The sequence below is a fragment of the Anopheles gambiae genome, chromosome 2 (assembly GCF_943734735.2).
Source record: "Anopheles gambiae chromosome 2, idAnoGambNW_F1_1, whole genome shotgun sequence".
Lineage (NCBI taxonomy): Eukaryota > Metazoa > Arthropoda > Insecta > Diptera > Culicidae > Anopheles > Anopheles gambiae.
Genome location: NC_064601.1, coordinates 29,578,827 through 29,591,061, shown reverse-complemented (window position 1 = coordinate 29,591,061; position 12,235 = coordinate 29,578,827). Strand labels below are relative to the sequence as shown.

The window sequence follows — 12,235 nt, the reverse complement described above, 5'->3', positions numbered from 1 at the left end:
AGGCAAAAGGGGTTTGACGTAACATGGTTGCGCTTGGTTCGGGGAGTTCAACTTTGCCTCGAACAGCCCGGGACTGCGCAAGGTGAGCTAAATTTGTTTCCAACTTTCACGGAAATTGATTCTCGAAAAGTGTTTTAACAACACTCACCCAGTTAGCAAAGTCACTAAGCACTTGGCAGGCCGCTTGAGTAGGTGGCGGAGGTATGCATCGGAGGCATACCGCTGCCAGCTTGAGATTTGAACCGGTTTTCGGTTGGAGTTTTATCGATTTTCAATGAGTGGGAAACCCTTCAACCTTCGCACCTGGCACAAGAAGAAGACGCACTCAGCGCGCCAATCAGTCGTACAGTCAATTGATGGCATGTACACGAGTCATGATTGAACTTTGCTGCCTTTCCTTTTTATGTTTGCCGAAAGGTATCGCGTGTTTGTTTGACACGCAAATATTGTTTGATGAGGTGAGACGAGAAATTTGAGAACGCTGTGGTTTAAGACCAATAGAAAGTTGTATACCTCTTATACTAAGCAGGAAATTAAAATTAACCGATTAACGTGTACACAAAAGAGCATTTGCGGGAAATTAATATTCGAATTATTTGAAATGTTTGCGGAAGCTCAGTAAAAGTAAAACATTGCGTATTGTTTCATTTGCTCCTTGTCACGCGGAATGAGATTCGATCCCATATACAGCGACGGGTCTATGGAACAATAGCGTAACATTTTCTGTCGTATGCCATTTGAAGGTGTCCTGATTCCATTATTCTGCTTACCTGCTTCTTTCTGTATTTTTTTGTATACAAACAAACGAACTCAGAGCGCAGGGAAACCGTGAAGGATTAAATTTCAATTAAATTATGATTTATTTCTCGTCCGGCACACTGGCTCAACGAAAAAAGGGTGGCAACGGGCTCCGGAAGCTTTTCGTTACATCCGCAGCTACACATCCCGCACACTGCCATTCCTCCGGGAGCTCGCCTCCCCCCCCCCCCCTCCCTCCTCCCAGGGGGTGAAGTGAAGTGTTTCACGCGGTTATCACTGTCAGAAGAGGATTCGTACAACTCCATCGGCAAGTGGCAAAAATGGTGATGGTAAATCGCGTAGCTTACGGTCGAAGCGTTTGGTTGTTTCCCTCGGCTGTTTCTGGGGGTGGCGGCCACATTAGAGAGCCGCAAGAAGTTCTCTGCTGCCGTCATGCTTTTCAAAGCCATTTTCCAGCCCTAACACACACATACAGACAGACGGACACAAACACTCTCACACACGAACAGCAAACAGGATGTACGTGCTTGGCTCGGTGGCTTAAAGTATCGCTAGTATGCTTTAACGAGGCTATTTTTGTGGCACGGAGGAGGCTCTTCTGTAGCACGAAACTGTCCATCCTGTGTGTGTGTGTTTTCAGGCTGGTGGGAGGGAGGCGGACGAGACTTAAAATTCAAATGACTCAACCATGCCTCGCTCATAATTGCGGAAGAAGCTTTTTTATTGAACGGGAGAAGGCGCCCGCGCACGTTCACGCGAACAGGTTGATTAATTTTAGGGGCAGACAGGTATAAACAACACCGGAAGTCAATTAGTTTTGAGTGCTTTTCATAGCTGGGAATCGTTTCGTTCTGTGCTTTTTTTGTGAAGTGAACGTGAGAGCAGACACAAAATAGCACACAGAATCACCTTGAGGTAGAATAAAATCATTTTATCCTGACTCCTTTCAGAGAGAGAGAGAGTTTTTTTTTTTTTTGTGTTACCAGCTTACAAAACCCACAAAGAGCACTCTTACCAGATGATTCATCGCTCAAGCAAATCATTTGTTCGAATAATATCCATAGCTACTTTTTGCTCTGCAATTCTCTTCCTTGCACACATACACACAAACCAATGAATCGTGCTTTCAAAAAACGCGTCCGCTCAATTATGACTCAACTCGTTTTGGCCTTTAGCACGTTACCGAGCTTTGATGGACGACAATCAGCCAGAAAGGTATGGTGTAAAGTCACCGATTGCAAGCAATTGAGTCTATTTCCGCATGAGCTTTCAATCGATTTAATTCATCCCCGTTTGGGCCGAAGTGGGACGCGGCTTTTGCATCTTCATTTTTATCTTTTTTAAGCTGCGCAGCTTTGCACACTAGACCGAACGGTTGTGGGAGAGAACAAAACTAAAAAAAAAACTCCATCATCTTCTCTACGGTGCCCAAACCAAAAAAAATCTATTCTTGTACCAGCATTAAATCGTCTTCGCTTTTGTTGCTCGGATGAGCAATTTTTTCCGCTGCTTACAGTGAACGAACTCGCGCTTCCGCTTCATTTTATATTATTTTATTATTTTCGCTTGCCTTGAAAGCGTCTTGGGGAGAAAATGGGCAAATTGAAAACAGCCACCCGGAGGCCACGCTAACTTTCGATGCTATTGCCGTGCACACTGGTGTGTGTGTGTATGTGTGTGTATGTGGCAATAAAACGAAGACAAATTGCCACCTTAATTCGTTCCCTTCTTGCGCTGCAAAGCGCTGCGAGGAATGGAGTCTTTCTTTCTCCATTTATTTCATTTATTTTTTGTAAAGAATCACGCATCATTGCACCATTGAACAGAATTCCGATGGGAGGGGGAGGTTGACTTCCAAAGCATCCTACCATTATAAGCGGATTGTGGGGCGAAGCTTTGGAGGAATTTTATTGTATTTGTTTTTTTATTGAATTCTTCTGTTCAAAGAAAAACAAATCCTAGCAGAGCTAGCAAGGGAAAGCAAAAAAGAAATGCTGTAAAGGTAAGAAAGCTTTCAGAGTGCAAACTATGTTGCAAAGGTATGAAAGCTTTCAGAGTGCAGACAGTGTTTAAGAACAGTGTGTTGATTGATGTCTGAAATGTTTTATGCATTTGCTTTTTCAGGAAAATAGTTTTTAGTTTACATCGTTTTTAATGACTAATGAAGGGTTAAGGTTGTATGTGGCTAGTGGTAAAATGTGATGTTTGACATAGTTTTGTTGTTTTGGAAGATTTTATTATGTGACTGGACACATTTTCTGATTAAAAACCTGCTGGTAATACTTTTCATGATGTATGTTAGGGAAAAGTTTTTATTGAACGACTTGAATGCTTTTAACTTAAAACCAACCATTATCCAAAGGTTTGTGCAGTATGTTTTATGCTACACATACAATGTTCTGTGTTTAGTTAAATAATCCCCTTTTCATTTATGCATCGCCTCGTATGGGGTGGGATTAAAAAAACAAAAACATTAAACTTTGCACATTGATCTACCCTGCTATAGCTGCTCGCATATGCCAGCACAAGATAAATAAACGCCTGCAAAGCTTTACGTTTGACTTCTTGGCGTTACTTGGTGGTACCCTGGTAAGCTGCTAAGGTCCGTTTCATTTGTTTGTGGGTGGAAATGGTTCGCAAATGACGGAATAGAAACCATCAGCACAGTTGGATGTATTTTTGCACTTGTGAAAGGTACTCATCACTGGAGGGATTGAGAAAGGAGAGAGAGGGCACTAACGAAGAATAAGAGGGCGGGTGTGTAGGCCGTCCACACTTCCCTAGGCATCGTTATCTAGCAGCCACCTGTAGGAGATTTCTGTTTCCTAGCATTTTTGCTTCATATCATTTCTATGCAAACTGGGGGCGCTGGGTAGAGTTTCAGTTGACTTAGTTGAAAGGAAGTTTGTAAAACACTGAGAGCATCTAACCAGAGGACGAGTTTCACTGAACCCTAGCACAACAGCAGCAACACACCCGTGCATTGATGCCCTTGGCTGTGGTTCTGTGATGTGTTGAATCATTTCTAGCTGCAATCCATCGTCAGTGTTTGTCGCTTTTCCGTACCGGCGGCTCCACATTCATTTGTCAAAGCGAACGCTCTCAACCATTGCGGCCGTATGGGATTGTATGGTTGGGGTACAGTCTTAACTTAAGCCGCCCACGTCATTGGTGTTTCTGTCGCCACGTTCAATGTAAGAAACTTTTGCGATATTGAGGCAGCGTGATGGAAGGTGGGCTTTCTATTTGAAACCATTTTTTAATGTTTTGAAACGGATACACACACACACACGCAAGAAGATCGGAAACTCTTGTGCTGCGAACGTGTGATGCGATGAGTGGTTTTCTAAAGACGGCAACTTTCTTCACAGCCATTGAAACAGAGCAGAGAATGTGGGGTTGTTTTGTGTCGCAAACAATGAAACCACCCGGTTTCCGATGTGCCGGATTTGGCCGGAGTGGAGAACCCCGGAGGCAAAGGAAAACGGCTTTAACAATGAACTGAGTGAGTTGATTCGTATTTCATGCGTGTGTGCCTGCCAGTGTAAAAGCAGTGGGTTTGGTATTGGTAAATTGAGTCGATATATTCGGTAAAACTAAACCGGTCCAGGGTCCTGGAAACTAAAGCGATGGTCCTTGTTTCATTAGTAATGCAGCATCCGGAATCATGTCGTTTAGAACAAAAGCGAGGATGATAGTTTTGCCAAATCGAAGCTTTTGTCCGGAGTCTGGCATTGCTAAGACAATCATCTTCATCCAGTATCATTGGGCTGAATTCAATAGCATTCTCAACACAATGGTTTGCCATGTCAGATAAAAGACATTGGCTCATATGGTCCATGACAGCAATAGTCTGCTTGTTTGCGGTTTAGAACGGTCGCTACGAATAGGAATCGAACAGCATGTACAAACGAAGATCAAAGCATACATATGGATTAGAACAATAAGTTAACATAAACGCCAACAAGTTGTGTTTTGGGGAATAATAATTTTGAAATATGTTTTATTTTATGTTTTCTTCTTTAAAAATAATAATAAATCATCATAATCATAAATCATAATTTTAGTAATGCTCACATGCTACAACATACAATAATTAACGTAAAGCCATACTTTTACCATGCGAATGAAAATCCACTCAATGGAACAATTTTTTCACGCAAATTTTTCTCCTAAACCTAATTTAACTACTTTTGGAATCAACGTTGACAGCACTGCACACACTGTGCATTTTGGTCTCGGTCGAATAAACTTTCCTGCAAACTTGAAACACTTCGTACATTGTATGCTTCTGAGAAACCGTACATAACCGTACGGTATGTTTGACCGAACCAACCTTGTTCCAGGAACTGCAACAAAGATTGATCACACAATTTTGCTTCGCTCGGTATTGAACGTAAGTAATTGAGCGGAGTGAGCATATGGGTAATTAATTTAAATTATTTTTGCGCTCATAGGTAAGGCCTTCTTACTGATTTCAAAATATCATGAAATAGCCCGTCGGCTTTGCCTTAACATAACTAAACCAGTTATCTATATACAAAGTGAATTGCTAAAGCGTTAGCAAATAAGTAATGCCATGCAGCTTTGCTGGTAGCAATATCGAACTGTACGGAATGGCAAATGAATCCATCATCATCATCATCATCATCTCCCAGGCAGTATGCAATCCGTGCCAGCCATTGCTCGGAAAAGGCACCATTCTGGACCCGCATTATTACGAGATGTGTTAATATTCATGACTCCCAGTCGTTACGCGAGCTCCTCCCATTCCCATTCTGCTCCGCGTGTACACTTGGAAGGGGCGTACGTGAATGAGGTAACTGTTTCGATACCACCTTCCTGGGCAGGGGGGGGGGGGGGGGGGGCTAGGGTCAGCCCGATGACGAAGCCCATGCATAAAGATGAGCTGTGAAATAAATAAAGTAGAACAAGACATCGGGCACAGCTCTCCGCTCACTCTGCGCAACGCGGGAAAAGCCACCAGAACAAATCATGTGGAAGGTGGGTTCTTTTTGTTGAACTCTTTTCCTTCAATTGTAATGTGAAGAAAAACAGGGGAATGGTTGCTCACGAAAGGATGATCTAGCTGGGTGATCAATATTCATCTCATGATTGCTATAAACCGTAAAAAATGAAACCTGAACCTGATGAGTGGGCAGAGCATTCTGGATTCAATGTTCAATGTTCCGTCGAGGGGAATGGTAAAGGCAGAAAGCAGAAAGCAGAGGTTGTACAGGTAGGTCAGCGTAAGATTGTTCCACCACCAGACTCTTCAACCGCCCAACTGCAGTTGTAAAATTGGCACTCACATCAACTCGTTTTCACTGCGTCCCAGCTGTTACTTGTTAGACGTTGTGCGTTGCTGAAGCTGAAGCATTGTTTTTGTTTTTTTTATGCTTCTTTTGCTGTAAAATCTCGTCGTTGTTTGACGATGCTGCTGAATGGGTTGCGAGATAACAACAGGTGAACAGGTAGAGCGTAGACCGGCGACGGAACATAAAAACCATTTCAACCGGTTAAAAGCACCGTTGCAGTGCGTGGTACCTCCGTACGTTCGATTATCCTATGCTAAATCCGTAATCCTTGACTGATAGCGGCGATAATATGTGGCGAGCATTCGACGCGTAACATTCGCTGTCAAAGCATCGGTTGGTGAATATATGTACAAAAACGTACTAAAAAATCGCATGAAAAACATGCCTGCAAGCTGCTTGTTTGCTTGGTTACGGGGTAAAATATTCCGTTGGCGTTCCATGGCGCACTGTTGTGTAGCCTTTCGATCTGGGATGGTACGATGTTTGTTTATGCGTCTGATAAGCAGCGCTGATTTCTTTTTTCCTTTTGATATAAATCCTAGAGCGTATGATATAAAATGCGAAATTCGTCAACCTGTTACGATACGCATCAGGAATGCGCAGAGTTCGCAGAAACGGTGTTTGTTATTTTTGTCAAATTTCTCTATTAGGGTTTTTAAAGAATCTATTGTTTTTTTAATTATTCAAATGTATTTCCTCAAATGGATAACACTCAAATAGGTTTAAGATTGATTTGCTCCATCATTAAAGCCGTTCCAAGCACGCTGGTACATTAAAACCAAACAGCTGTGTACAGCCATCATCGCAACACCCTTTCCTTTAATCATAAGCAAAGCTCCAATTTCGGCACGATCCTTCGCAGTCAAATCCGGTGAACGATGAAGCGTACCGTGTTCAACCCTCGCTTCAGCCTGTCTCCAGCCATGTTTACCATGGCTTCGGAATTGGAACGTTACATTAATCCATCCATCGTTTAAAGCATTTTGGCAGCTGGACTGAACCAAACGCTTCTCGCTTGCACCGGTGCCATGAAACCGACAGGAAGCTACGACCACCAATGAGGAAAGGGTGCCAGACGATGGAGATAACCTCTACCACTAGATACATGCGTTTTTTTGTTTAGGAATTGAGAAGATACAAAGAAGCACACCCGCTCAAACTGGAACAACACTAGGAAAGGATTTAGCTGACAGACAGACCCGTTGATTTGGGTTGATTTCGCTTTAAGCAAACCATATCCCACGCCCCCACCTGCTAACGTGCACCCAGGCAAACCCTAAACAAATGTTGGATTAAGCAAAGATACACACACACACTCGGTGTCTGTCGTCCATATGGACGGGAATGGGACCTGCCGGCAAAGCCGGAATCGGATACGATGTGATCGAGGATGATGGTTTTGAATATTTTGAGTGAACGCTTTTGTTCCTTTGGCGAAGTGTCTATCCTCTGGTTTCGGGCACAGTTATCGTATTTTTTTTTGCGCATGTTTTTAAATAGAACCAACAATCATGCAGCACGAAACCCTCCGGGTACGACTGCCGCCGGAGTGTTGTCCCCGGGCACAGGACGACCGTTGGTGAGATGAGAAATGGAACCATTTAGCACCTTTCTGGTGCTTACTTTCGCTCTGCTGAACAATCGACAATGTTACGGGAAGCCGGAAATGGTAGAAACACACCATCCGATTCCCATCTTTTGATCCCGGATCGGTTCGGTCCCTCTGATGCGCTGGAAAAAGCTCGAAAGTCAGGATTCGTTTGCATGCTGACTTTAATGTCATTCTTGTGTGAAAAGGGCCGTTGTTTAAACAGCTGGTTCCATGAGACGTGGGGACCAGGTCTGGCAGTTGAAAAGTGGCAGGTGTAAAGAGATATTTATTTCTGCTGTAAAGTAGACGATGAAGGAGCATTGAAGTTAAGGAATGAAACTTTCGTTTCGTAACTGTGCTCTTGTTCTTCTTTGCAGCCTTTGCAGTTACATACGAATGATTATTTGATCACTATTTTTAAGATACTGTATCTTTTTATGGCGATCTTAACAGCTTCATACTAAGGTTTCAAACTATTGAAATATATTAGATTAGAAGTGATGACACAAGCCATTCGATTGAAACGATATTCATCTGTTAATAAAGTCTGCTTGAAAAAATGTCCTGCAATTGCACCTTACAAAGTATATAGCAATCCAAACGAAAATGTCATCGGCTATTGTGCACCAAACGTGTACCACAAATCGTTACGCAACAAACTATACGCCATCGAACGTGCGCGGAACCGAACAATGTACTAGCAAGTGTACAGTTTGTGTCGTGCGAACGGCTGACACCTACAATACACATCTTGCGCAAGGTACTGGGGACAGTGCGAGAAGCCATGTGTACAGCCCGTGCTGGACGAGCAATTAATAATTGAGTGGACAATTATAGTTTACAGTTTTCGCACCGTCGCGCTGTGTCACGGTGCGAACCGATCGCGGATGACCAGAACAGTAATCGACCAGTTGGAGAGGAAGTTGGCGCACCGCAGCCAGTGGCGGGCGGATCGTGACCGTGGCGGTGGTTGGGTTGAGTGACACCTTCGACTTGCGAGGCGTTAGACCAGTTGCAAATAAACATTTATCGTTTCCGTAATGGCGTTCGGCAAACCCGGCTTCACCTTCACACCCGTAACCCATCGGAGACACATTTGCCCGAATCCATTTCACCACGCTTAATGACATTTTGGCCAAATTGGAAAATGGCGAGCAGTTACGGCGCAGATACGACACTGTGTGTGTGTTTTTGCTGGACATTCTGTTTACTTTCGGTAGAGGAAAGGGGAAAATAGCAACAAAAAATCTTAACATAATTGGAAGGTTGTATTACCGATTGGTCAGATCGGATCGTTACCGTTTAGATTGTATCGAGCATTGGTGTGACATTGCACCGTTTATGTTTGCCCATTTTGATGTGTGCAAATGACAATGCACGAAATTATACCTATTTCTAATTACCGATAACTGTAGGCTATATCATGAGGGGTATCGGTTATGTTTAAAATGCTGTGATGGTAAAATGCTATGCTTGTATGTCTTTAGACACTATTGTAAGCAATTTAGGACTTGTTCGAATCTCTTTACAATCGATTTTGATTGAGCGTTTTAACTTTAACCTACAAACTGCTCTGTTTATAGCACTTCCAACAACACTATCTTGCTAACGGTTGACTATTAAAATCACGCTACAACCTTGTCAGAACATAAAAGAAGTAGCACAATTCGGGCAAACAGTAAGAGTCGATATTGGTCTATGAATGCGCCGCTAAATAATACGCATTTGGCGGAATAGCAAAACCATGCTCAACTGTCGTCCCCTCCCTCAAGTAAGTGGCGCGTCAATGTTTGACAGGCGCGTCCGCCAAACTGCCCCCCCGCACCCGCCGCACCGAATTCTATATTTGGGCAGGTGAAACCGATCGTTAATGGTGGGCCGTTACCGGCCAGAATTGGATTCGGGTGCAGTTCTGATTATTGCTGATCACCGGGCGTTAGTGTTATTGCTGTTTGGAAACGTATTTACTTTATCCAATTAATGGCCTATGACGTCCGTGCGCTCTGTTCTCTCTGCCTCTGGCAGGAAGGGGGAGAAGGACAGCGCCACCGACACCACGGACCGTTTGTTGTTGTTTCTTCGTGCTGGACCAGTGCAAGGCAATTACCCGGACACCTGAACTGAAGAGACAACCCGGCACGTGGTAAACAGGACGGGCAAGGACGGGAAAGACGAGTGTGTACACTCGTTGTTCGAGAACTTTATTCATATTCGCTCGTCCAGTTCCACAAACTCCTCTGCCCTTCGGCGTCCACTGGCCCAAGGACGACTCAAACCGGCCAAAACGTAATAGGGTTCGCGCTTAATTGCGCTAACCGATTGTCCATAAATCGCTGGTCCATTTTGCATTTACAACGCCACCTCATCCGCCTTCGGCGGAACTGCCTCCAACCGCTGGTGGTGTGCATAGTTGTGTTGCTTGCACAGGAACGAGATAAGCTTACCGTGTGGGGGGCAGTGGATTGTGTCGGATTTTCGGTAACTCCAGCACCAGCACCGGTACTCGGTTCCCCTACTCCCGAAAGGATACTTTAACCGGGTGGTGGTTGTGTGCGACATATCAAGTGGTGATGAAATTTGGGAACCTCTCTCACACAAACACATCCCCCAGCTACCTCCGCTTACTACTGGTGCAAGATTTTACGATCACAATTAGACGGTCGACCACCGGCGGCGATAAATTGTTGCACGTACATATTACGCGCATTATTAACGAGGTGTAAAGGTTTGGCGCAGAAGACTGGCAGCGCTTCTGCAAACGCGTTGGCGCTGCTGACGGGCTGAGTCGAGGGGCGATGTTTTCGCATTGCATCCCACCAGGTGTCGTCCAAGTGGGTGGGTTTGCGGATTAGCTGGATGGGACACATCCCATCGAATCGCTACCATCCTGACTGGGCGAACGGTGCTGCAGTCGTTTGCGTGGTGCGTTTAGGAAAGGGAGCGTTTGTTGTGTATCGCTCTGCTTTAGCCACCGTCGGGTGCGCTTCGGACGGTGTATGATTGCGCTGGGAAAGCAAATTAATGCGAACAAATATATAGTGCACAAGAGTAGGGAGTGGGATGAGTGTTCTGCGAAGTGTTTGCGTTGTTTTGTTAAAAAGGTTTGGATAGTTTTTGCAAGCAATATGTGTACAGTCGCATCGTCTGGATGGTGCTTGGTGCGCTTGCAGGCCCGGTGAAGGTATTTATGGACAATGGAAATGTGAGCCCAACATGCGCAAGAGTGTTGTAAAATTTTAGCAGTGTATTTCGTGTAGTCAAAGTAAGTGCTATTCTAAAAATTGCTTAAGCTATAGCCGATAAAAATACACCAAATATGTTAGAAAACTTTTACATTTTGGCATAATATTCAACAGCCATACTGTGAAAAGGAACGTATACTTGCAGTATTATCAAAATAATGCCAGGATCGTCGTGCTGGATGGCAAACGTTGTGTGCGTGTTGTGGCTTAGGACTTCATTAGTGTGATTGATTTTCGTTAGAATTTCCCCATGTCACACGCTGTGCACCTATTCCCTCGTACCTGTTCTATTCACTACTCGCACCAGCTCAACGTGCCTGCAAATTCCATCACAAAGAATGCATTGGACCGAGCCCTTGCTCCCATACGCAAGAATGCATGAGCCATTCGTTGCGGAGTTCATTAATCGTACGCTCGTACACGACCCAGCAAATTGCGGCTGGTGGACTGATGAGGTTTTGGTTTGATCGGGTGGACTGTAATTATGAAATATGTCGGCGCAAAACAGTACCGCACATACGTTCGTTCGTAGGATCGTTTGAAGTTACAGCACAAGTCCCTGCTGGTTCGTTAGTTTGATTAAATGTTTAAAATTGTAGTACAAATTCCACTATATTGAAGTTTACATTTCAACGAGTTCATTGTACTGTAGAAGTGTGTTCCACATGGATTGTTAACGAAATGTACACATAAAGCATAATAAAAGAAGTTTGGATTCGCCGTCATACGGTTAATTAATATGCCCTCAATTATGATCGTGTTATGTTTCGCAAGGGATCATGCATCAGCAGCTTGTAATTTATCTTTTTTTTTTAACTACTAGTCAGCAAATACATTGCCATACATTTTTATATGCGCTACCGTTACTCCATTTGGCGTGGATCATTTTATACCCTCGAGGGAAACGCGGTCGGATGAAATACCCGCAGTTCGAAATTCCATTTCGTCAGCCATCATGATGTGTATGTGGTTGTGGAGTGGCGCATAACCCTACATGAATGTAACCTCCCAACGGCACGGTACTTTACAGTGTGTTACCCTTTTTTCGAGAGCTTTAAAATCCAATGCATTGATATTGGTTATAGTGTATGTTCAAAGAGACATCAAGAGCCTTCGTTCGTGTGGGTTGTTTGATACTTTACCCTAAACTAAGAGCCAATACTAATAATACTTTTTTTCTTCAATTTTATAAAAACAACAAAGAATTGTTGCAAGCAATATGCTCTCGTCGGGCAAAATTGAAAAATTCGCAATACACAGATATGCGTTCGTTTTGTGGATGGCTTTCACATTCAATTAAATGTGTCATGCATTATGCGACACCT

The 12,235-nt window shown here is 43.8% G+C and overlaps 1 protein-coding gene across 27 annotated transcripts in view; it reads left to right on the top strand.

The window, feature by feature from the left end:
* The window catches only part of LOC1273035 (high affinity cGMP-specific 3',5'-cyclic phosphodiesterase 9A), a 127,212-nt gene that overhangs the window by 90,392 nt on the left and 24,585 nt on the right, over window positions 1–12,235 (top strand). Inside the window, exon 1 of one of the 27 annotated variants that reach the window (XM_311976.6) lies at window positions 9,185–10,930. The exons of the other annotated variants lie outside the window; for them this stretch is intronic. The gene's annotated coding sequence lies outside the window, so the exon portion shown is untranslated. Of the gene's footprint in view, window positions 1–9,184; window positions 10,931–12,235 lie in introns of those variants that run through there. 27 annotated transcript variants of the gene reach the window in all.